Source organism: Erythrolamprus reginae, chromosome 5 (genome assembly GCF_031021105.1).
Source record: "Erythrolamprus reginae isolate rEryReg1 chromosome 5, rEryReg1.hap1, whole genome shotgun sequence".
Taxonomy (NCBI): domain Eukaryota; kingdom Metazoa; phylum Chordata; class Lepidosauria; order Squamata; family Dipsadidae; genus Erythrolamprus; species Erythrolamprus reginae.
The window spans coordinates 10454881-10480191 of record NC_091954.1 but is presented as its reverse complement, the minus strand read 5'-3'; positions in this window follow the sequence as shown (position 1 = coordinate 10480191).

The window sequence follows — 25311 nt, the reverse complement described above, 5'->3', positions numbered from 1 at the left end:
GTCAATCCTGAAATGAACCTGTCTGAATCCATTTTGGAGGTTTCAGCCTTGCCATGCAGCAGTGGGACGGGGAAATAGTTAGAAGGGGTTTTGTAGCCTGAACAATAAAATTTTCCTGTGGGAACCAAGGACATTCTCGGAGGTGGCTGGCCAGAGGAGGAGCCAGTAAAACAGCAACCAGCCAGAACCTGAATTGGATAGTGTGACCAGTGCCTTAGGGGGGAATGGAAAACTTTTACTTTTAATTAGGTGGAAACTATGGGAACTCTCAGAGTCAGTTTTCACTAGTTTGTGCCACTATGATGTATCCAATGAACTCTTCTATGAAGAGTTCGAATGCCTTAGAGTTTGTTTTCTATGGGTGCATTACTTGGAGTGCTGATAGTATCTGTTGTGGTTAACTCTGGCCCAGGTCCTGCCCCAAGGACTGTGGATGTGGGGGAGACATCCACATGCCGCAGGCCTATTTTGCTCCCGGTGGAATCTGCTGATGAAGGCTCCTCTGACCAAGAAGACATGAGTGACAAGGAGGAGGAGAGTGTGGCAGACAGCTCAGAAGGAGATCAATTATCTAGCTCCTCCTTGGATTTGGAACAAGAGTTAATGATACAGCCACGCATGCCGAGAGCGATGCATAGGCAACAACAACTGGGAGATTATTATCAAAGAAAATGAGGCCACCTGTGGTTGGGTGGGGCTGTGGTAATTAGTGAGGCTGCTATAAATAGCAGCCTGTGGGTTTGGCCATTGTGGAGGATTATCTGATCGTTGTGTTTCGTGCTTGCCTTGCTGACTTCGACCTTTGTGTACTGATTTTTCCCCGCTTTGAAACTAAACCAGAGCAAAGTGTGTTTCACTTTGTGAAAGAAGAAGGACTGTGAATTGCCTCACAGCTGCAAGCTAAGTATCACAGCACTGATAAAGGACTTGTGTAAATTACCAGTTTGTTTGGAGACGAGTGCTCTTTGCAATACAAAAAGAGTGCTTAGTTTATTTGGATTTTTGGTATAAAGAACATTGTTTTGAATTTTCAAACGTGTGTGTGTCTGAAATTTGTACCTGTGAATTTTTGGGAGGATTCTACTAGAGACCTCGACAGAACAGTATCCATATATGTTACTGTTTTTTAATCTGTTAAGCAAGCTCATTCATCCATTCATCCATTCATCCATCCATCCATCCATTCATTAATTCATTAATTCATTCTCTCATTCAATTTATATAGCTACCCATCTTACGTACCTGACCATACCTGACAATATGAAAAAAATAAAACACATAGCATTGTAAAGAGCAATTAACACAGCCTTCAGATGGATTAGTCTTGAGAATATATTGAAATAAATAGTCAGCAGAGCACACATCCTTAAAGATAAATGCCTACTTTCAAAATTAACTCGACAACATTCAAAAGAGCCGATGTGGCACAGCAGGTAGAGTGCAGTACTGCAGACCACTAAACCTGACTGTAGATCTGTAGGTCAGCGGTTCAAATCTCATCACCGGCTCAAGGTTGACTCAGCCTTCCCTTCTTCCGAGGTGGGTAAAATGAGGACCCGGATTGTGGGGGCAATAGGCTGGCTCAGTTAAAAAGCGCTATCGCTAACATGTGGTAAGCCGCCCTGAGTCTAAGGAGTAGGGCGGCACTAAAAAAAATTGAATAAATAAAATAAATGAAAGTTACAACTGATAATCTGGAAAGATTTGGTAATAACTGCTCATAGTTTGCAGCTAACTAATGCATAAATAGCAACTTCATCAATATTGACTTTATTTCCCAGTTATAACTGCACAGAAAATGAAATCCCAGATCAGCTTCAATAAAGAAACATAGAAAGATAGAAGACTGACGGCAGAAAAAGACCTCATGGTCCATCTAGTCTGCCCTTATACTATTTTCTGTATTTTATCTTAGGATGGATATATGTTTATCCCAGGTATGTTTAAATTCAGTGACTGTGGATTTATCTACCACGTCTGCTGTAAGTTTGTTCCAAGGATCTACTACTCTTTCAGTAAAATAATATTTTATCACGTTGCTTTTGATCTTTCCCCCAACTAACTTCAGATTGTGTCCCCTTGTTCTTGTGTTCACTTTTCTATTAAAAACACTTCCCTCCTGGACCTTATTTAACCCTTTGACATATTTAAATATCTGGGGGTGCCGTTATCATTTATGAGAGCCTTCCAGATGAACTCAAAGCTTTTCACTATGTGTGAATAAAACCTCTTGTAAATGCAGTAGAGGACATTCCCCTGAGGGAATGTTATTCTGCTGCCTCCTATGAATCATCTGTGATGTCGTTGTAACTACAAGAATCAGAAATGGTGTCTACCAGGCAGGGGTTGCCACTCCCACTACTACCAGTGTGCTACGCACGCAGCTCCACAGTTCCTGCATGCACATGTGTGTATCTAAGCGAGATTTTTGCTTTTGCACATGCCCAGGAAGCAAAATCTCATGAGGGAACATGCGTGCGAGATTTTGATGATGTTTTTGTTTCCGCGCATGCGCAGAAGCAAAAATCTCACTTAGATACGCCAAAATCTTGCATACACATGCATCTCCTTGTGAGATTTTGCTTCCTGCACATGCGCAGAAGCAAAATCTCGCTCGGACAGGTGTACGCGCACGCCAGAGTCGTGCATTTTTTGCATTTTTTCCTATTTTCCAGTTTCATTACCCTTTCTGCACATTGAGCTTCTTCTCATCCCTGCATTTACTTCTGACCTGTTATCCACTTGCCAGAGTTTCGTTTTAATTTTAGTCCTTATTTTTATTTTATACCTCCCCTGTTGAGAAACCAAGGCTGATCTCTCAAGCAGCAGGAAGGAGAGACTGCAGAGTTTTTATTTTTAATTGCAATTGTTTTTAACCATCCCGTGGAGCGGTGTCCACTGTCTCTGTGACAACGGCTCGTCTGCTATTGCCAAGGGGACACAACGGCAAGAAAAAGCCCTCCAAACTTAAGTCAAGGAAGTGTAAGAGAAAACCCAAGAATGTATCTATGCAGGAAGAGTTATGAGATAAAGAAGAGCAGTTAAATCCTTCTAGGCAACCCATCTAGGAGAGTAGGTGCAGTAGGCCCACTCCCACTACCTTACCTTCTAATACAGACCTGGGCAAAATGTGGCCCGATGGCCGGATGCGGCCCACCCGTTGTCTGTGACCAGCCCGTGAAGGTCGGTCCAAGTTTTCTTAGATAAGAACTGGGAGTTCAAGATTTAATATATGATATATAATTATATATATTATATATTATATAATATACTGTATAATATATAACATAACATAACATAACATTTATTTATCTGCCGTACGAATCCCAGCGACTGATTAGGTCCCACAGAGTTGGGCTTCTCCGGGTCCTGTCGACTAAACAATGTCGTTTGGTGGGTCCCAGGGGCCTTCTCTGTGGTGGCCCCGACCCTCTGGAACCAGCTCCCCCCTGAGATTAGAACTGCCCCCACCCTCCTTGCCTTTCGTAAACTCCTTAAAACCCACCTCTGCCATCAGGCATAGGGGAATTGAGACATCTCCCCCGGGCCTATACAATTCATGTATGGTATGTTTGTGTGTATGTCTGCTTTAATAACAGGGTTTTTTAAAATGTTTTTAAATTATTAGATTTGTCTTGAATTGTTTTATTGTTGTTGTGAGCCGCCCCGAGTCTACGGAGAGGGGCGGCATACAAATCTAATAAATAAAAAATGATAATAAATAAAAATAAAACATAACATAACATAACATAATATATAATTATAATTTATAATTATAATATAATAAACTCAGTTCTACCCAATAATATACAGTATTGGGTAGAGCTGAGTTAATTATATTAGTCCAGCCCTCTAAAACCATCCCAATTTCACATAACATAACATAACATAACATAACATAACATAACATAACATAACATAACATAACATAACATAACATAACATAACATAACATAACATAACATAACATAACATAACATAACATAACAAACATAACATAACATAACATAACATAACATAACAAACATAACATAACATAACATAACATAACAAAACAAAACAAACATAACATAACATAACATAACATTTATTTATCTGCCGTACGAATCCCAGTGACCAATTAGGTCCCACAGAGTTGGCCTTCTCCGGGTCAGCTTCTGCCAGATCAAAAGTTATTTTATGTTTTTAAGTTGTTATTTTCTTTTCTTCTATTGTTGAGCTTAGTAAGGTGTATAGACTAACCTACCAAGGCTTCATGCTCTGGTAAATCTTCTCATACGAGGATGATGTTTTCATTGTTATTTTTAACTTGCTGTCAGTAGTTGTTGAATTAAAAAAATAATTAAAATGAATTAATGTTTAAATTAAATATTTTTTTAACTTTAATAAAAATTAAATAAAGTGGGGAAAGAATAGGAAACCATGTTGATCATCCACCAGGTGTATTTGAAGCTTCCAAGTCATTCTTCTTGGATGAATGCAGCTAACTTTTAAAAAGTCTGTATAGTAGTTTCATTTCTGAAATCCAGAAAAGGAATCATTTTATCGAAATCAGCACTGTCATGCCCGATTACGTCCTACCACAACAGGAAAAGAGTAAGAAGAAGCTACAACACTTATCACCTCTCTCTCCCTTAATATTCAGAAGGCCTGAGGCTACCACTAAAAATTCCATCAAAAACAGTCGCTTCACAAAATATAGATATTTACCATTCATATCTTTGCTATCCAATCTCTGGAGGCTATCTGGGCTGCTTATATTTAGCCTAACCTCTTGGCTATTTAGTTTTTGTCTGTCAACATTCATTGTGTGTCAAGCTTCGTTGTCGTCAATCGAAGGCAAAAATAGCTTTGGAAACAGATTCCCATGCTGTAGATTTATTTATTTTATTTATCTGTCAAACAAGTATAGTATTATATTACATATTAACATAACATAACATAAGTAGAATGTAGTAATAGAAAGGATAATAAGACAGTAGGACAGGGACATTAGGCACATAAGTGCACTTATGCACGCCCCTTACAGACCTCTTAGAAAAGGGGAGAGGTCAATTGTAGACAATGTAAGGTTGAAGATTTTGGGGTTGGGGGAAGCAACAACAGAGTCAGCTAATGAGTTCCAGGCGGTGACCACTCTATTGCTGAAATCGTATTTTCTGCAGTCAAGTTTGGAGCCATTTACATTCAGTTTGTATCTATTACGTGCTCTTGTGTTGTTGTTGTTAAAGGTGAAGTAGTCACTGACAGGGAGTACATTATGATGCATGATTTTATGAACAACAGTTAAATCAGTTCGGAGATGACGTAGTTGTAAATTTTCTAGATTTAGTATTTGAAGTCTGGAGGAGTAGGGTAATTTGTTACGTGAGGAGGAGTGAAGGACTCTTCTTTTGAAGTATTTCTGGACTCCTTCGATTGTATTAATATCTGATATGCAGTGTGGATTCCACATATTTATTTTATTTATTTATTATTAGAGTTGAAAGGGACCTTACAGGTCACCAAGTTCAACCCCCTGCTTGAGCAGGAAATCCTACAGCACTCCAGCCAAATGGCAGTCCAATCTCCTCTTGAAAATGTCCAAAGTTGGGGAGTCCACAACCTCCGCTGGCAGGCCGTTCCACTGGTTGATCGCTCTCACCGTCAGGAAATTCTTCCTTATCTCCAGGTTGAATCTTTCCTTGGTCAGCTTCCAACCGTTGTTTCTCGTCTGACCCTCTGGTGCCCTGGAAAATAGTGTGCACCTCTCCTCTCCATGGCAACCCCTTAAGTACCTGTATATATCTATCATGTCCCCCCTAGCCCTTCTTTTTACTAGACTATCCATGTCCAGTTCCAGCAACCTTTCCTCGTATGGCCTGGTCTCTAGTCCCTTTATCATTTTAGTTGCTCTTTTCTGCACCCTCTCTAGAGTCTCTATGTCTCTTTTGAAGTGTGGTGACCAGAACTGGATGCAATACTCCAGGTGTGGTCTGACCAGGGCGTTATAGAGTGGTATTATTACCTCTCTGGTCTTGGAGTGTATCCCCCTGTTTATGCAGCTTAGGATTGTGTTGGCTTTTTTCGCCGCTGCTGCACATTGTTGGCCCATGTTTAGCTGGTTATCCACCAAGACTCCAAGATCCCTTTGACAGTCACTCATGGTGAGTGTGGTTTCGCCTAATTTGTATGTCTGACAAATGTTTTGTAATTTGTAGGTCTGACGAATGTTTTGTATGCTCTGGTTAATAAATCAGTGTTCTAGAGGAGAAGCTACGTAAGATTAGGTTTACAATTCTTAATGCTTTTTTGGCAATGCTGTTACAGTTACAGGTTCTCGTTCTTTGTTTACTTTCCTCCTCCTATCCTTGCATCGACCATCCATTTGTTGGCCATTGATCTCAACAAGAGCATCTTTCATCTTTCTTCAGTTGTGCAGTTTATTTATTTATTTATTTTTTATTTATTTATTGGATTTGTATGCCGCCCCTCTCCACAGACTCGGGGCGGCTAACAACAGTGATAAAAAACAGCATGTAACAATCCAATACGAAACAACTAAAAAACCCCTTATTATAAAACCAAACATACACACAGACATACCATGCGTAAATTGTAAGGCCTAGGGGGAACGAATATGTTCAGTTCCCCCATGCCTGATGGCAGAGGTGGGTTTTAAGAAGCTTACGAAAGGCAAGGAGGGTGGGGGCAATTCTAATCTCTGGGGGGAGTTGGTTCCAAAGGGCTGGGGCCACCACAGAGAAGGCTCTTCCCCTGGGTCCCGCCAAATGACATTGTTTAGTTGACGGGATCCGGAGAAGACCCACTCTGTGGGACCTAACTGGTTGCTGGGATTTGTGCAGCAGAAGGCGGTCCCTGAGTTGTCTTTATTCCTTCCTATAAATTCCTATTATTTAGGTCTTCAGAATGGCTGTAGCTATTGCTGCTAGGAGGGCAAGGGGAGCAGAAGAACCCCTCCATTGAGCAAGATCTTCCTTCTTCCTCCCACCCCCCAGCTCCCCATCTTACGTGCAAAAGGTGAGAGACCTCCGGCTGCCCCCCGCCCCTATTATGAAGGGTTCCCCTTCCCCCTACAAACTTGATCTGTGCCACTCACCACCCACCCGGTCTCTAAACGTTTTTCCACCCCTTACTAACTTGCTCTGCCTGCTCAGCCCCAGTCTCTTTAAACACCCCCACCCAACTTTTGGGAAGAAGAGGCCACCACTTGCTTGCTCCTTCACCCTCCTTTGAGAATGTTGTGGTTAGCTCTGGCCCAGCTCCTGCCCCAAGGACTGTGGATGTGGGGGAGACATCCACATGCCTCAGGCCTGATTTCCTCCCGGTGGAATCTGCTGATGAAGGCTCCTCTGACCAAGAAGACATGAGTGACAGGGAGGAGGAGAGTGTGGCAGACAGCTCAGAAGGAGATCAATTCTCTAGCTCCTCCTTGGATTTGGAACAAGAGTTAATGATACAGCCACGCATGCGGAGAGCGATGCATAGGCAGCAACAACTGGGAGATTATTATCAAAGAAAATGAGGCCACCTGTGGTTGGGTGGGGCTGTGGTGATTAGTGAGGCTGGTATAAAGAGCAGCCTGTGGGTTTGGCCATTGTGGAGGATTATCTGATCGTTGTGTTTCGTGCCTGCCTTGCTTACTTCGACCTTGGTGTTTTGCTTTTTCCCTGCTTTGAAATTAAACCAGAGCAAAGTGTGTTTCGCTTTGTGAAAGAAGAAGGACTGTGAATTGCCTCACAGCTGCAAGCTAAGTATCACAGAACTGATAAGGGACTTGTACCAATTACCAGTTTGTTTGGAGATGAGTGCTCTTTGCTATACAAAAAGAGGGCTTAGTTTAAGTAAATTTTCATTATAAAGAACATTGTTTTGAATTTTCAAACGTGTGTGTGTATGAAATTTGTACCTGTGAATTTTCGGGAGGACTCTACCAGAGAGCCCAACAGAACAGAAGGGGGTCAGTAATGACATGTTGCATGGGGAGCAGAGCTCGGTGCCACCGCTGTTGCTGCTAGTGCTGGCTGGGGCTTTAATAGGCACAATCTCTCTCACGCACATCCTCACAGGAGATTTGTGCAGAAAGCAAATCTCACTTAGATCTGTGCACCCAACACCGGTCACCTGGAGCTCGACCCAACTTCATTTCCGCTACTGGAACTCCACCCACTCCCGTTCTGGGAGCGGACCACCCCTGATTTGTGTTGTGGTTGGCTCTGGCCCAGCTCCTGGCCCAGAGAATGTGGAGGTGGATGCAGGGGAAACTTCAACATGTCATAGGCTTGTTTTGTTGCCGACAGAGTCAGGGAGTGCAGTTTCCTCGGACGAAAAAGAAGGTGGGGGGTGACTTGGAATAGGGGAGCTTGGCACACAGTCCAGGAAGCCAATCTCCATTATCTTTGGTCGATTCAGATGACGAAGTGTTAGACCCACGTGTGCGCAGAATTATGCATAGAGACCAATTGAAGCAATGTTACAGGAGACAATGAGAGGCCACCTGTGTTTGGCTGGGGCTCCAGTAATTAGAGCTCCTGATATAAATAGCAGCATGTTGGTTTGGCCGTTATGGAAGACTATCTGATCGTTGTTCTTCAGGACTGTGCCTTGCTGGTTCCGGACTTTGTTAGTTGATTTTTCACGACTTTGAAACCAAAGCATAGCAAAGTGTGTGTGTGTGTTTCACTTCATGGAAGAAGAAGGGCTGTGACATTTCTTCACAGCTGCTAGCTAAGTACTTAAGGACTGCTTAAAGGGATTGTACAGACTACCAGGTTGTTTTGGGATGAGTGCTCCTTGCAATACAAAAAGGGTGCTTTGTTTCTTTTGAATTTTTGTGATAAAGCACATTGTTTTGAACTTTCAAGTGTGTGTGTGTGTGTGAAATTTGTACCCTTGAATTTTCGGGAGACTCTTACCATAGAGCCCAGCAGAAAAGCTTTGGATGAGAGAGAATAGGATATGTTGTATTTTTTCCATAAATTCCCACTGTATATTTTCAGGAAAATACAGTTTATGAACCACACGTTTTTAAGGAAGTTAACTTCTCAAAGAAACTACCTATAACCAAACTAAATTGTTCAAGCACATTGTTTACACATGAAGTTACTGTAATATATCCATTTGCTGTAATTTGGACCAATTTTATTTTGAAAGAGAGGCTGGAAAGGAAATATTGAAGGAGGGTTGAAAAGAACTCACAGAGAAACACAGCTAAACCTTTCACAATTATCACGTTGCAATGAACATTGATTTCTTTTAGATATTTTTCGTGGAAATTTGTCAAGGGCAAGATTGATCCTCTTATTTATGGCATTATCACCTCAGCAGAACTAAATCCGATCGGTGCAGTTTCCCATTCTTTCTAAACATTTGTCAGTGGCAAATGAGCATAATTTTGAGCACTCCTACCTAGCTGCCAAGGAACAAAGGAAGACTTTAAACTTTTTTTCAGGCAGGTGTTTTTCTAAAGGGGTTAAGGCATTGAATATCATTGTTACAGTAATAACTAGCTAGAGGAATTTACTGGAATAAAATAATAATACCAGAAGTACTGTAGCTCTTTTCATATAATAATTTTTAAATGGAGATCTACCTTCTTTTCTCCCTTCAGTTTTCATTGAGCATGCTCTGTTCAAATGTTCTTTAAGTACATTCTCAAATGCTAAGCAACATTTTCATTTCTCTTCAGATATATCATATTTGTGTGTGTGTGTGTGTGTGTGTGTGTGTGTGTGTTTGTGAAATTCTGTGTACATACCTTTAATGGCTTTGACTGTGCCATGAAGGATAGACAAGGTCCTGGGAATCAGCCTTGGTGTATCTAAACTTCAGTGCAGCTGCAAGATAATCTTAAAATAATGTTCAGATCATTTCTCACAGCCTAGAATATAAGCCTGGAATACGAGTAAGAGATTGACAGCTCTTAATAGGAGTTTGACAAGTGAGTGGCTTGGGCACTCTAGAATTGGCAAGCCTTCTGAACAGTAGAACAGTCTACCTATTCATGGAGAAAATATTTTATGATGATGATGATGATGATGATGATGGTTGTTATTATTATTATTATTATTATTATTATTATTAATATTAATATTAATATAATAATAAATAATAATAATGATGATGATGACAATAATAATAATAATAATAATAATAATAACAACAATAATAATAATAATAATGATGATGATGATGATGATGATGATGATTTCTAGACCACCCTACCCTGAAGATTCATATGATATCTGAGAATTACTTGGCTTTGCTTATTCCACACAATGTCACGGTTAGGCTCCAAAGAAAGTTAATCGGCCGAAACATTTAGTTTGTTTGTTTGTCGAATAGATAGCAGGTATTAGTATAAACATAAAAATTAGCAAAGTAGATACAGGTAAATTTGGACAATAGGACAGTAAGACGGGCAATAGACACAATGGTGTGCTTAGGAATGCCCCTTACAGGCCTATTAGGAATGGGGTGATTGTAGACACTCTAACGTTAAAGTTTTTGGGTTTTTGAGAAGAAACCACAGAGTCACATAATGCATTCTAGGCATTGATCATTCTGTTGCTGAAGTCGTATTTTCTGCAGTTGAATTTCGGTTTACATTATGTATGAATCATTTGTATGCTCGTGTATTATTGTGGTTGAAGCTGAAGTGTTCATTGACAGGTAGGACATTGTCGTAGATGATTTTATGAACTATATTTAGATCATATCAAAGACAAAAAAGTTCTAAGCTATCTAAGCCCAAAATTTCAAGTCTGGTGGAATAAGGTATTCTGTTGCAAGCAAAGGAGTGAAGGACACTTCTTGTGAAATATTTCTGGACGCTTTCAATTGTATTGATGTCCAATATACAGTATGGGTTCTCCATGGCTTCCTCCTACCTTGCCTATTTCTGAACTCTGTATTTATTTAAAGAAAAACCATTTCTTTGCAACAAAACTGAATTAGATTTTCACAACTGAAGTAAGGTGACAATCCCAACTCAACAGAGACCTGGCCACAATCCAGTTCCCCTTGCTTTGTGATAAGACATGAGAATAACTTGTAGGGGAGATGGAGTTGGGAAACCTTTTGCCCAAATTTATTTTTCTCTGAACATTTTCCAGAGTAAGTAAGCAGACCGCAAATTACATAAAATGTACAAAGTGATATCCTCTCAAAAATCCTGTTTTTTTTTATTATTATTATTATTATTATTATTATTATTATTATTATTATTATTTATTAGATTTGTATGCTGCCCCCTCTCCGTAGACTCAGGGCGGCTTACAGCAATGATAAAAACAATATATAATAACAAATCTAATAGTTGGAATCTAAAATAACAATAATACATTTTAAAAAGTCTAAAAAACAAGAAACCCCAATATATAAAAACATACATACAGTCATCATACACAAAAAACTACATATGTTTCAGTTCCCCCACGCTTGACGGCAGAGGTGGGTTTTAAGGAGTTTACGAAAAGCAAGGAGGGTGGGGGCAGTTCTAATCTCTGGAGGGAGCTGATTCCAGAGGGTGGGAGCCGCTACAGAGAAGGCTCTTCCCCTGGGTCCTGCCAAACGACATTGTTTAGTTGACGGGACCCAGAGGAGACCAACTCTGTGGGACCTAACCGGTTGCTTGGATTCGTGCGGCAGAAGGCGGTCTCGTAGATAATGGTTTGACTAATTCATCAAAGATCTTAGCTGTATCCTCAATTAATATACCTTTTTTTTTTCCCTGAGTGGTTGGCTGAAATTTTCCTTTGCCAATATGGGAAAATGTTTCTGAGAGTTCTTCAGCACAATAAAATATCGGTTAAAATGTGGCACATTGGTGGCAACTGTCATGAAATCCTTATGGAAAATGGTTTTACTCTGTACTCCAACATTTGTTTGTTTGTTTGTTTTATTTATTTATTTGATTTATTATGCCGCCCCTCTCTGAGGACTCGGAGCAGCTCACAACATATAAAAGACCAATGCGATACAAATCCAAATCCAATTAATATGAACCCACTAATCTAAACTAAAATCCCCATTATTAAAAATCAATCATACCCACTCAACAACAACATACAGGGGTGGACAAAAATATTGAAACACTTGACTTTTTGGCATCATAATGTTTGAACATGTTCAAATCAATCAAAACTTGACATATTTTATTTTTTTTTAAAAATCTGTTATTTGATATGTTTTTTTAAATTACCTTTTTTCTTTTACAGAAATTCAAGGAAATTGGTTATAACCTTGTCGAAATGGCACACCTCTCAGACTTTCAAAGAGGCCAAATTGTTGGTGCTCGAATGGTAGGCGCTAGTGTAACAGAAAGTGCCCGAATGTTTGGCATTTCAAGAGGTAATGTCTCAAAAGTAATGACTGCTTTTGAAAAAGAAGGGAAAGCATCCCCCGCCAAGTCGAAATTGTCTGAGAGAGACCGTCGGACTCTAAAGCGAAATGTTAGAGCGGATCACAAGACCGCAGCTCCTAAAATCACTGCAGAGCTCAATAGACATGTATGCTGGTGAGACCCCATTTGGAATACTGTGTTCAGTTCTGGAGACCTCACCTACAAAAAGATATTGACAAAATTGAACGGGTCCAAAGACGGGCTACAAGAATGGTGGAAGGTCTTAAGCAGTGGTCCCCAAACAAAGGCCCGTGGGCCACATGTGGCCCACTGAGGCCATTTATCCAGCCCACGGATGAGTGACACAATACAGGGTTCCATCTAATTTTCTATGAATAAAATGCGGTATTTTGTAAGTAACTAATATCAATCATCAAAAAAGTTGTAAAAGTTTTTTTTTCTAATTTTGTCATCCAGTTACATTCATTTTCTTTTAATTAAATTCCCTCCTTAATGTTCCTTCAAAAAGTGCAACACCAATTATATTTATAACTTATTAACCATTATACCAAAGTGCTTCCTTCTTTCTTTATATATTTTTCTATAAACCAAAAAAACCTACAATCAGATGTTAACAAAAAAAATTAAAAACAAAACATAAACATATATGAATTTCAGACTTCTTCCCCCCCCTCTAAATAGTACAACCCCATTTTGTTTTTTACTTTAAAATAAGGTATGTGCAGTATGCATAGGGATTTGTTCATAGTTTTTTTTTATAGTCCGGCCCTCCAACAGTCTGAGGGACAGTGAACTGGCCCCCTGTGTAAAAAGTTTTGGCATAAAACGTAAGCATAAAACGTATCAGGAAAGACTTAATGAACTCAATCTGTATAGTCTGGAGCAGTGGTCCCCAACGTTTTTTCCACCAGGGACCAGTTTCAGCAAGGCAATTTTTCTATGGCCCGGTGGGGGCGGAAAGGGGTGTGGTTGGGGGCAGGATTAAGCATGGGGGTGCAGGTCCTTCCCACCCCTCTTTCCCGCCATCGCCCTGTGGCCGGCAGAACCTGCCTCCCAAACCCTCTTGCCCGGCGGCAGGTGAAGCGCTGGAGGGAGGGGGTCAGGCCGGCCCTCCTGCCTCCCCCCCAGTCAAAAACGCAAAGGTGTGCCACGGCAGAAGCCAAAAGAGGCTTGAGCCTCCCGGTCCTTCCCGCCCCTCTGTCCCATCCATCGCCCTGTGGCCGGCAGAACCTGCCTCCCGAGGCCTCTTTCCCAGCGGGAGATGAAGCACTGGAGGGAGGGGGCGGCGGCAGGAGGACTGGCAGCTGCTGACTCCATGGACCGGTGCAACATGCCCCGCGGCCCGGTACTGGTCCGCGGCCCGGTGGTTGGGGACCCCTGGTCTGGAGGACAGAAGGAAAAGGGGGGACATGATTGAAATGTTAAAGGGTTAAATAAGGTTCAGGAGGGAAGTGTTTTTAATAGGAAAGTGAACACAAGAACAAGGGGACACAATCTGAAGTTAGTTGGGGGAAAGATCAAAAGCAACATGAGAAAATATTATTTTACTGAAAGAGTAGTAGATCCTTGGAACAAACTTCCACCAGACATGGTAGATAAATCCACAGTTACTGAATTTAAACATGCCTGGGAGAAACATATATCCATCCTAAGATAAAATACAGAAAATAGTATAAGGGCAGACTAGATGGACCATGAGGTCTTTTTCTGCCGTCAGCCGTCTATGTTTCTATGTTTCTATCGCAAGACTGCAGCTCCTAAAATCACTGCAGAGCTCAATGGACACGTATAGAACCCAGTTTCCACAAAAACTGTTCGAAGGGAGCTTCACAAATCTGGATTCCACGGAAGAGCTGCAACGTGTTTCCATTTTTTCTGTCCACCCCTGTACACGTCATTCACAACAACAAATTCAACAATGCGAGGAACATACCAAATTTGTCTAGAGTTGCATTATAGCTGAAAAGATCTATCAAAGAGAACCAAACAATGCCTACTTGTAACCCATTCATAATAGACATACATTTTACAGTGTAATGAACTGAAAATGGGAAGAGCAACACTTGATTTATTTTCCAGTTTCAACATCAGCATCCATTAAGAGTGGATACCGTCAGTGTATCCATCTTAAATATCCCTCCACATTCCTGGCAATTTAGAAAACAGACCTGGGTTATAAAAAGTGGTGTTTAGTTCAGTCTGTTTTTAATTACTGCTTCACTCTGAGTGTTAAGTGGGACCTATTAATACGAGGCCATATCTGCCTTCTTTGGCTGTTGACTTTTCAAAATGTGACTCACAGACTATGATTTTATTTGTTCTTTCACTTAACAAAAGTTAGCGTACTCATTAATATTCCTCGGCCGTCAGATCTGGGTGGCGGAGTATTAATATAACCATTTTTTTAAAAAAAATGAAGTTCCTGTTCTACTAGAGTTATAGTTAAATATTTGGTAATCTATCTTGATGTGATCCTGTCTGTCAAGGATTGTTGCTCGCTTAATGCTTCTGCTTGAAAAGCAGAAATAGCAACGCACACAAAGCCACTTTCCTGTAATTTTAAATCCCTTCTTTCTTAATCAGTTTGGAGGCTCCACTTCCCCATATTTTCAAATCCCCTGGTGACATGAGTAATTACAAGCTGCATGGGGCATTTACTTTGGTGTAAATGCATAATGACGCTGAAAATGGGATGCAAATATGCCAAGAGCTAAATTGATTCAGGGCAAAAATAAATTGTATATGTGTTTATATTTATATATGTATGCCCGCATATACACACTGAAGTTTTAATTCAAAGTGGGTCAAAAGATTCTTTCCCCGCACAATTTAATTTCACAGGGTTGCTCTGCCAGCAAGATGGGCGGTCTTTCTCCTCTTAGTCAGAGGAGCCTTCATCAGCAGATTCCAGCGGGGGCAAAACAGGCCTGCAGCATGTGGATGTCTCCCCCACATCCACAGTCCTTGGGGCAGGAGCTGGGCCAGAGCTAACCACAACAGTGGATGGTGAAAGCTATCTCTTACCAATATTGATAGGGAAGCCATGGTGCCTGAGGATGTGGAGTGTTATCTGGACATCCCTGCTTGAGACGGAGAAGAGATTTGGATAAGAACTTCATCCAGATAACACTGTACCCGAACTGGCATAGCCCTCAAATGGGCAATGAATGTGGCCAGAATCTTAGTAAAACCCCTTGGTGCCGAAGATAAACCAAGTGGAAGTGCCTTGTACTCATAGTGCACCCCTGCGTAACAAAAGCGTAGGTGATGATAACCTACATAGGTGATTAAAATAATACATAATCTTGCCCAGAAAAGCCACATGCAATGAACAAGGAGGAGAAACCTGAGATCTGCATTGGTTGCCAATCAATTTCCGGTCACAATTCAAAGTGTTGGTTATGACCTATAAAGCCCTTCATGGCACCGAACCAGAATATCTCCGGGACCGCCTTCTGCCACACGAATCCCAGTGACCGGTTAGGTCCCACAGAGTTGGCCTTCTCCGGGTCCCGTCAACTAAACAATGTCGTTTGGTGGGACCCAGGAGAAGAGCCTTCTCTGTGGCGGCCCCGACCCTCTGGAACCAGCTCCCCCTGGAGATCAGAACTGCCCCCACCCTCCTTGCCTTTCATAAAGTTCTTGAGACCCATCTCTGCCGTTAGGCATGGGGGAACGGAGACATCTCCCCCGGGCCTATACAGTTTATACATGGTATGTTTGTGTGTATGCTTGCTTTTAATAATGGGGTTTTTAGTGTTTTTTAAATTATTAGATTTGTTCTTACATTGTCTTTGTTATTGTTGTGAGCCGCCCCGAGTCTACGGAGAGGGGTGGCATACAAATCTAATAAGTAAGTAAGTAAGTAAGTAAGTAAGTAAGTAAGTAAGTAAGTAAGTAAGTAAGTAAGTAAGTAAGTAAATATGTAAATGAATGAATGAATGAATGAATGAATGAATGAATGAATGAATGAATGAATGAATGAATGAATGAATGAATGAATGCCTGGTTAGTATAACTTTCTTCCCTCTGCTTGGATTATTCCCATTTAAGAGCAAAGTGTTTTACAGACCATCGTTCTTCACAGGTGCTGGGTTTTTTTTAATTTGCTGGAAAGCTAAGAAGAGGCAAATTCAGTTTATTTTTTAAAATTATAGGCAACCAGGAAAGGTTTTGAAAATTTAAGTAGGAGGTGGCCATTTGCCCAAATATTCCGAGACAATCAGGGTTCTTATTACAGTTGAGGTGATCATTGTGTTTCTGTGTATACAGAAGTGCCTATAAAGAAGAACCTTGAAATTCAGCCATAGTTGCTGAAGACATGAAGATTTATTCACGTCTCCAAACAAAACAGAGTGTGGCTTTCTATAGCAGAGAAACTTGAGGGCAAAATGAATTATAAAAAGCACCATAGATGCCAAAACAGGAACTGACCAATTTATGGCTGGGAGGATGAGGGAGTAATTGAAATTAAAATTGTCAGGTTGGTCTGATCTCAACCTGCACCCTTGCAATAAATTACTTACTTGAGAAAATAACTGTTGGCAGAAAGCAACCGTTCCTTAGTCATATTCCCTAAGTCACTGTCTTTTGCTGATTCAAGTAAAATGAGGATGATAAAATGATGCCATTAATTTATAGGATCAAGACAGATAAATCCACTCAGGAAGTAATCTGTATTATTGACCTGAAATTTCAAGGACTTTCTTGGGAGGGGGCAGTGTCCGGTGAAAGTGGACACTCCACACAGGGATGGGTTTCACTTACCTTCCCTATTGGTTTGCAAATGTGAGTGCATGCTCCCACCTCCTCACATGCACACAGCCTCTCACGCATGCACTTTACTCAGTCGTATGCCTTCTGCACATGTGCCCAGTGTCAAAAATGTGGCTAAATAGGATGGCATTATGTCCGGGAGGGTGGGAGCTAAAGCCCACTGCAACAATATCGCCAAAAAGGCTTCCAGAGTTGTTAACCTGATCCTACATAGCTTCTGCTCTGGCAATCTCACACTACTGACTAGAGCCTACAAAACTTTTGCCAGACCCATTCTCGAATACAGCTCATCTGTCTGGAACCCACACCACATCTCAGACATCAACACTCTCGAAAACGTCCAAAGATATTTCACCAGAAGAGCCCTTCACTCCTCCACTCGAAACAGAATACCCTATGAAAATAGACTAACTATCCTGGATCTTGAAAGCTTAGAACTGCGGTGCCTAAAACACAATTTAAGTATTGCCCACAAGATCATATGCTGCAACGTCCTTCCAGTCAACTACTACTTCAGCTTCAACCACAACAACATAAGAGCACACAACAGATTCAAACTTAATATTAACCGCTCCAAACTTGACTGTAAAAAATATGACTTTAACAATCGAGTTGTCGAAGCATGGAACTCATTACCGGACTCAATAGTGTCAACTCCCAACCCCCAACATTTCTCCTTTAGACTCTCCACGATTGACCTCTCCGGGTTCCTAAGAGGCCAGTAAGGGGCGTACATAAGTGCACTGATGTGCCTATCGTCCCCTGTCCAATTGTCTTTCCTTATCTCATATATCATATATATTCTCTCCTTATCTATCTATCTATCTATCTATCTATCTATCTATCTATCTATCTATCTATCTATCTATCTATCTATATTATATATATATATCTCATATATACTTATATATTCTCTCCTTATCTCTTATATCATATATATTCTCTCCCTCGCATCTACTTCTCTTCTTTTTTACTTTCTATCTTTATATGTATTACTTAATGTCTATTCTCTTCCATATGTATTGTATATTGGACGAAGAATAAATAAATAATAAATAAAAATAAAAAACTGGTTTGAACTGGCAGAATGCCACCTCTAATTCAATGGTGAGATTCAAAAAGAATTTACTACTGGTTTGGTGGGTGTAGCTTGGTGGGCGTAGCAGGGGGAGGATACTTTAAAATCCCCATTTCTTCCTAATCAGCTGGGACTTGCGAGGCAGTGAATAGAAGGGGTCGGGGCCAGTCAGAGGTGGTATTTACAGGTTCTCCAACCTACTCAAAATTTCCGCTACCACTTCTTTGGACTACTCAAAATTCCCGCTATTGGTTCTCCGAACTACTCAAAATTTCCGCTGCTGGTTGTCCAGAACTGGTCAGAAGCTGCCAAGGTTCACTTCTGCTCTGACTCCACACCACCAGCAAAAAAAAAAAAAAAGGCCAAAGATTTATATGATCTGAAGAGATACCAGAGAATGATTAATTCACAGACTATCTCCGGGACCGCCTCCTGCCGCACAAATCCCAGCGACCGGTTAGGTCCCACAGAGTTGGCCTTCTCCGGGTCGCGTCGACTAAACAATGTCATTTCGCGGGACCCAGGAGAAGAGCCTTCTCTGTGGCGGCCCCTACCCTCTGGAACCAGCTCCCCCCAGATATCAGAGTTGCCCCCACCCTCCTTGCCTTTCGCAAGCTCCTTAAAACCCACCTCTGTTGTCAGGCATGGGGTATTTGAAAATTTTTTCTCCCTTCCCCCTAGGCTTATAGAATTTATACATGGTATGTTTGTGGGTATGATTGGTCTCTTAAATTGGGGTTTTTTAGATTACTTTTTTAATATTAGATTTGTTACATTGTTTTTTTTTATTGTTGTTAGCCGCCCCGAGTCTTCGGAGAGGGGCGGCATACAAATCTAAATAAACTAAACTAAACTAAACTAATTGGAAAAACTTAAGGGAATATCCAAAGAGACCAAAGGTTGAGGTTTGGATCACATACTATGAGTCTTCGGAGAGGGGCAGCACACAAATCTAATTAACTATAACTATAACTATAAAATTCTTTGCAAAGAGCTACAAGATAGTGCTGCCAAAACTGACATGCTGGAGAAGAAAGTTTGTTTTCTATCAAATAGTTTCATCTCACTTTTTTGCAGCTCAGAACTGGCAGCCCTGCACTTCTAGAATAGGGGTGTCAAACTCAAGGCCCGCAGGCTGGATCCCACCCAAGGGGTACTTAGGTCTGGCCACCCTGAAAAGAGCAAAGGACCAGCCCACAGTACCTCTGCCAGCAGGTGCCTCCCACCCCCACTCCACTTTCCCTGGCAGAAGGCTAGCAAAACAAAACAAAAGGAGAAATGTTTCCCCTTTTGCATTTGAGTATCCAAGAAGGGTCAGGAATGGAGAAAGGGAAAGAAAAAGAAAGAAAAAGAATGAGAAAAAGAAAAAAAGGAAAAGATGGGAAGAGGGCAAGGAAGAAAAAAGAAGGAAATGGGGGAAAGAAGAAGGAAGGAAAATGAAGATAGAAGGGAAGGAAGGGAAGGAAAGAAGGAGGGAGGGAGGGAAGGAGGGAAGGAGGGAAGGAGGGAAGGAGGGAGGGAGGAAGGAGGGAAGGAAGGAGGGAAGGAAGGAAGGAGGGAAGGAAGGAAGGAAGACAGGAAGGAAGGAGGGAGGGAGGGAAGGAAGGAAGGAGGGAGGGGGAAGGAGGGAAGGAAGGAAGGAGGGAAGGAAGGAGGGAAGGAAGGAAGGAGGGAAGGAAGGAGGGAAGGAAGGAAGGAGGGAAGGAAGGAAGGAAGGAGGGAGGGAAGGCAGGAAAGAAGGCAGGAAGGAAGGAAGGAAGGAAGGAAGGAAGGAAGGAAGGAAGGAAGGAAGGAAGGATGGACATCTGTTGTTTTCTGGAGGCTGCCAACTTAAGAGATGGACAATGTCTAGAACCTCCTAAACAGCTGTTTCATATTCTTAGTTCCTGGTGAGAGAAGAAATTCTTCATGTCTTAACCACCAGAGGATTCTAGTGATTGTAGTCTGAAATATACCAAGTTGCAAAAGGCTGAAACAGAAAGATTTTTCCAGCTCCCTCTTAAAGAAGGAAAAAAGACTTTACAAAGTTTCAAGTAAGACCTGGTGCCCTCTTTTTCAAAAGTTTGAAGAGTTATGGCTGGTTAATTTTTTGGGAAAAAAATTATTTTAATTTAACATTATAAAAATGAGTAAATAATATATAAAATGGCATTCGTCCACTGCCCTTCGTGCTTTTCCCACTCACCTCCTCTCAATAATTAATTAGGTTTTCATAATACATTATTATCATCCAACCCAAGAATACTTAAGCAGTCTGGATGTGGTCCAAAGAAGTTTGCGGAACTTTCCCTTCACCACCAAGAAGGGATAGAACTAAAATCTTGGTCTGCAGGGCTAAAGTCACGCAACATATTAAACCAGTGATGGCAAACCTAAGGCACGGGTGACACAAGTGGCACGCAGAGCCATATCTGCTGGCGCATGAGCCGTTGCCCTAGCTCAGCTCCAGCATGCATGTCCTTGTTGGCCTTCTCCGGGTCCCGTCGACTAAGCAATGTCGTTTGGTGGGACCCAGGAGAAGAGCCTTCTCTGTGGCGGCCCCGACCCTCTGGAACCACATCCCACCAGATATCAGAGTTGCCCCCACCCTCCTTGCCTTTTGCAAGCTCCTTAAAACCCACCTCTGTCGTCAGGCATGGGGGAATTGAAATTTCCCTTCCCCCTAGGCTTATAGAATTTATGCATGGTATGCTTTTATGTATGAGTGGTTCTTTAAATTGGGGGGTTTTAGATTATTTTTAATATTAGATTTGTTTACATTGTCTTTTTATATTGTTGTTAGCCGCCCCGAGTCTTCAGAGAGGCGCGGCATACAAATCTAATAAATAAATAAAATAAATAAATAAATGTGTGTGCTGGCCAGCTGCTTTTCGGTTTGCACGGAGGTTCTGGGAGGGTATTTTTGGCTTTTGGAGGACCTCCAGGCAGTGTTCCCTCTAATTTTTCTTTGGGGTGGGCGGAAAAGTATAGTGTCTGAGCGGCAGTCCCTTCAGGACTGGGCGGCACAGAAATAATAAACAAACAAACAAACAAACAAATAAAAAACCCACCCTGTTTTGCCTCAGAGAATTTCAAAATAAAATACTGTACTGTGTGTCTATAACAGTGAGCTCATAATAGGGCAACTCTATCAATATCAAAATGCCACTTAAATAGTTGAGCTAGTTTCAAACTAGATTTTGATTTTCTTTCTCTCTTCCTTACTCCCATTCTTTTCCTTTCTCTTTTCCTTCCTCTCTTTTTTCTATCTGTTTCTCTCTCTTCCTCTCTTCCCCTCTCTCTCCTTCCCTCTCACTCTTTCCCTCTCGGCTTCTGGGCAGGTTTGGAAAACTCTGAGTTGATGATGATTTTTAAGTGAGCGATTGCTCCCTGCTCAGATTAGAGGGAACTATGCCTCCAGGGAGATGGGGGAGGCGTTTTTGCCCTCCCCAGGTTCCAGGGAAGCCTCTGGAGCCTATAGAGTGTAAAAATTGGCATATTGGGCTCACCAGAAGTTGGGAAATGGGCTGTTTCTTGCTTCCAGAGGGCCTCCAGGGGGAGCAATTTACACTCATCCCCAGGCATTGAATTATGGGTATAAGCATTTGCGCAAGTCCAGTAGTATGTGAGCACATGCTTTTGGCACCCGAGCAGCGGTGAGCTACTAGCTGGAATGCTAAATTGCACTTGCCACCGCAGCTCGTAAGTGCTTGTGGGGCCAGCGCGATTTTGCTTCTGCACCTGTGGAGGTAGCAAAATTGCACACGGAGCCACAGGTGCAGAAGCAAAATCTCACTGACTCTGCAAGCCCTTATGAACCATGATGGCGAGTGCAGTTTAGCGTTCCGGCTAGTGCACCCGATGGAAAAAAAGGTTCACCATCACTGTATTAAACTCACCATTGTTGTGGTTAGCTCTGGCCCGGCTCCTGCCCCAAGGACTGTGGATGTGGGGGAGACATCCACATGCTGCAGGCCTGTTTTGCCCCCGGTGGAATCTGCTGATGAAGGCTCCTCTGACCAAGAAGACATGAGTGACAGGGAGGAGGAGAGTGTGGCAGACAGCTCAGAAGGAGATCAATTATCTAGCTCCTCCTTGGATTCGGAACAAGAGTTAATGATACAGCCACGCATGCGGAGAGCGATGCATAGGCAGCAACAACTGAGAGATTATTATCAAAGAAAACGAGGCCACCTGTGGTTGGGTGGGGCTGTGGTAATTAGTGAGGCTGCTATAAAGAGCAGCCTGTGGGTTTGGCCATTGTGGAGGATTATCTCATGGTTGTGTTCCATGACTGCTTTGCTGACTTTGACCTTTGTGTGCTGATTTTTCCCCGCTTGGAAACTAAACCAGAGCAAAGTGTGTTTCACTTTGTGAAAGAAGAAGGACTGTGAATTGCCTCACTGCTGCAAGCTAAGTATCACAGAACTGATAAGGGACTTGTACAAAATTACCAATTTGTTTGGAGGCGAGTACTCTTTGCTATACAAAAAGAGGGCTTAGTTTAACCCTCCTGTTCTGTTTAAGAAAAGTAACAAATCTTATGTTCCCGGGTCACCCTGACCCGGACCGAAAACTCTTCATTTGCAGTGCTTATGTTTGGTCTTTTTGAAAGCTTTTTTCACTTGGAAAGTAGTCTGAACATTTCTGCACACAATGATATGAAAATTGAAATGAAAAAAGTAAATCTTATTGGTTTATTTTGCGGATATAATGCACGCCCCCCCTGTTTTTGTGAAATTTTTTTCAATTTATGGATAGTTTTGCTTGCAAAATGCATTCTATTTTACTAAAGTTGGTATGGGATTGGTAGCTTGAACATTTCTGAACATAATGATATGAAAATTGAACTGGAAAAATTGATGCATATTGGTTTATTTTGTTGATGAAATGCACGCCCCCCCGTTTTTTTTAAATAGTCTTCACTTTATGGATAGTTTTGCTAGCAAAATACATTCTATTTTACTAAAGTTGGTGTGGGATTGGTAGCTTGAACATTTCTGAACATAATGATATGAAAATTGAACTGGAAAAATTGATGCATATTGGTTTATTTTGCACATAAAGTATGCCTCAATTATTTCAATTTATATAAAAATTATGCTGTTAATTTCAAACTTACATACTTTTTTTTAGTAAAATGGATATGTTTCATAAAATTAGTTCTCTGGCTACAATGTGGTTGATTTTCAAAAGGATATTCCAAATATTTCTAGACAAATATGTATAAACAGTGACAATAATGGCACACAGCAAGGCCGAGGGGGGGTGGCCCTTTTGTGGCAAAAATAAACCAATAAGAACCATTTTTTTCAGTTCATTTATATTTTTCTTATATTCAGAAATGTTCAATTTAGTATATCAAACCTTTTGGGGGAAAATTCCTTAGGGATTTGTAGCCTTAAAAAATAGAAATTGACACGAAATTTAAAAAGGATGGGGGGAGGGGCTTTTTGATCAAAATAAAAATATAAGTCTCAATTTTTCCAGTTCAATTTTCATATCATTATGTTCATAAATGTTCAAACTAGTTTTCCAGTTGAAAAAGTTTTCAAAAAGATCAAATTCAAGTACCTAAAAAAATTATTTTTGGTCCGGTCACATACGAACAGAAACAGATTCAAAGTTATGATTTTTTTTTGCCCAGAAAACAATTAGCCACCACCCCAAAAATATTTTTTGATGATCAGCATTGTTAAATTGAGTAAATGAATGCCTAAGATTTTAAAGAATATTTCGGATTTGGAGCATAAAAAAATAAAAAGTGAAAATGGTTGCAAGCAGCCAAGGGGGGGGGGGGAGGCCTTATTTCTGATGTTAAAAAACCAATAAGAATCATTTTTTTCAGTTCCTTTATATTTTTCTTATATTCAGAAATGTTCAAGCTACCAATCCCACACCAAATTTAGTAAAATAGAATGCATTTTGCAAGCAAAACTATCCATAAATTGAAAAAAATTTCACAAAAACGGGGGGGGCGTGCATTATATCCGCAAAATAAACCAATAAGATTTACTTTTTTCATTTCAATTTTCATATCATTGTGTGCAGAAATGTTCAGACTACTTTCCAAGTGAAAAAAGCTTTCAAAAAGACCAAACATAAGCACTGCAAATGAAGAGTTTTCGGTCCGGGTCAGGGTGACCCGGGAACATAAGATTTGTAACTTTTTTTGCCCAGCAAAAACTAAGCCCCCCACCCCCCAAAAAAAATTCTCATAGAGAGAACCCCTGAAATGATGAACCAGCATGAAATTTCAAGTTTCAGATATGCAGGGAAAATTTTTTACAGGGACTCAAACTTGGCTTCGGGTCACATACGACCCGAACAGAACAGCAGGGTTTTAAGTGAATTTTCATTATAAAGAACATTGTTTTGAATTGTCAAACGTGTGTGTGTCTGAAATTGTATCTGTGCATTTTCGGGAGGATTCTACCAGAGAGCTCGACAGAATAACCAAAATGTGCAGATTTTCCCCAGAAAGGAGCCATATTTACAAACTACAGTAATATGAATATTCATGCTACTGTAAGCATGTTTTGCTATGCCTTAGTATTAATCAATCTGCATATCTGCCTGGGGGAGATAAGTGTGATTTTATATTTAGCTGTTCCCCTTTCTAAAGCAATAGGAATTTAATGTTGTGTGGTTGCAATTCATACTATTAATGACTTGTTTGGATGTCCCTTGTTCCTCGTTTGTATAAAAATGGTTGTTCTCCTTCTTGACCTCAAAATCACTTCTTTTAAAAAAATACTGAATTTTGGAACAATTTAAATTATTTTCCTCTTTTTTCTTTCCCAAATTTAATTGGAATTTAGTTGTTTTTGGAGTTAAATTTGTAAGTTGATTTGGGTTGATTTTGAACGTTCAGAAATAAGATAAGATTAATATTTTCATAATATAAAAGTTTGATATTTTTTTGCTGAAACCCATTTGTACCAATTTTCCCATGTTTTATAAAAAAAAAATATATTTTCCTCTTTTCATTCTTTCCCTTCTGACATCACAAGAGCAGTTAAAAAGGAGCAAGAACATCTGTTGGATAGAGTCAAAGAGCTCAAGGTGTTGCTCATGATCCACTCATCAAAGGCTCATCCTTTAAAAAGTGTGA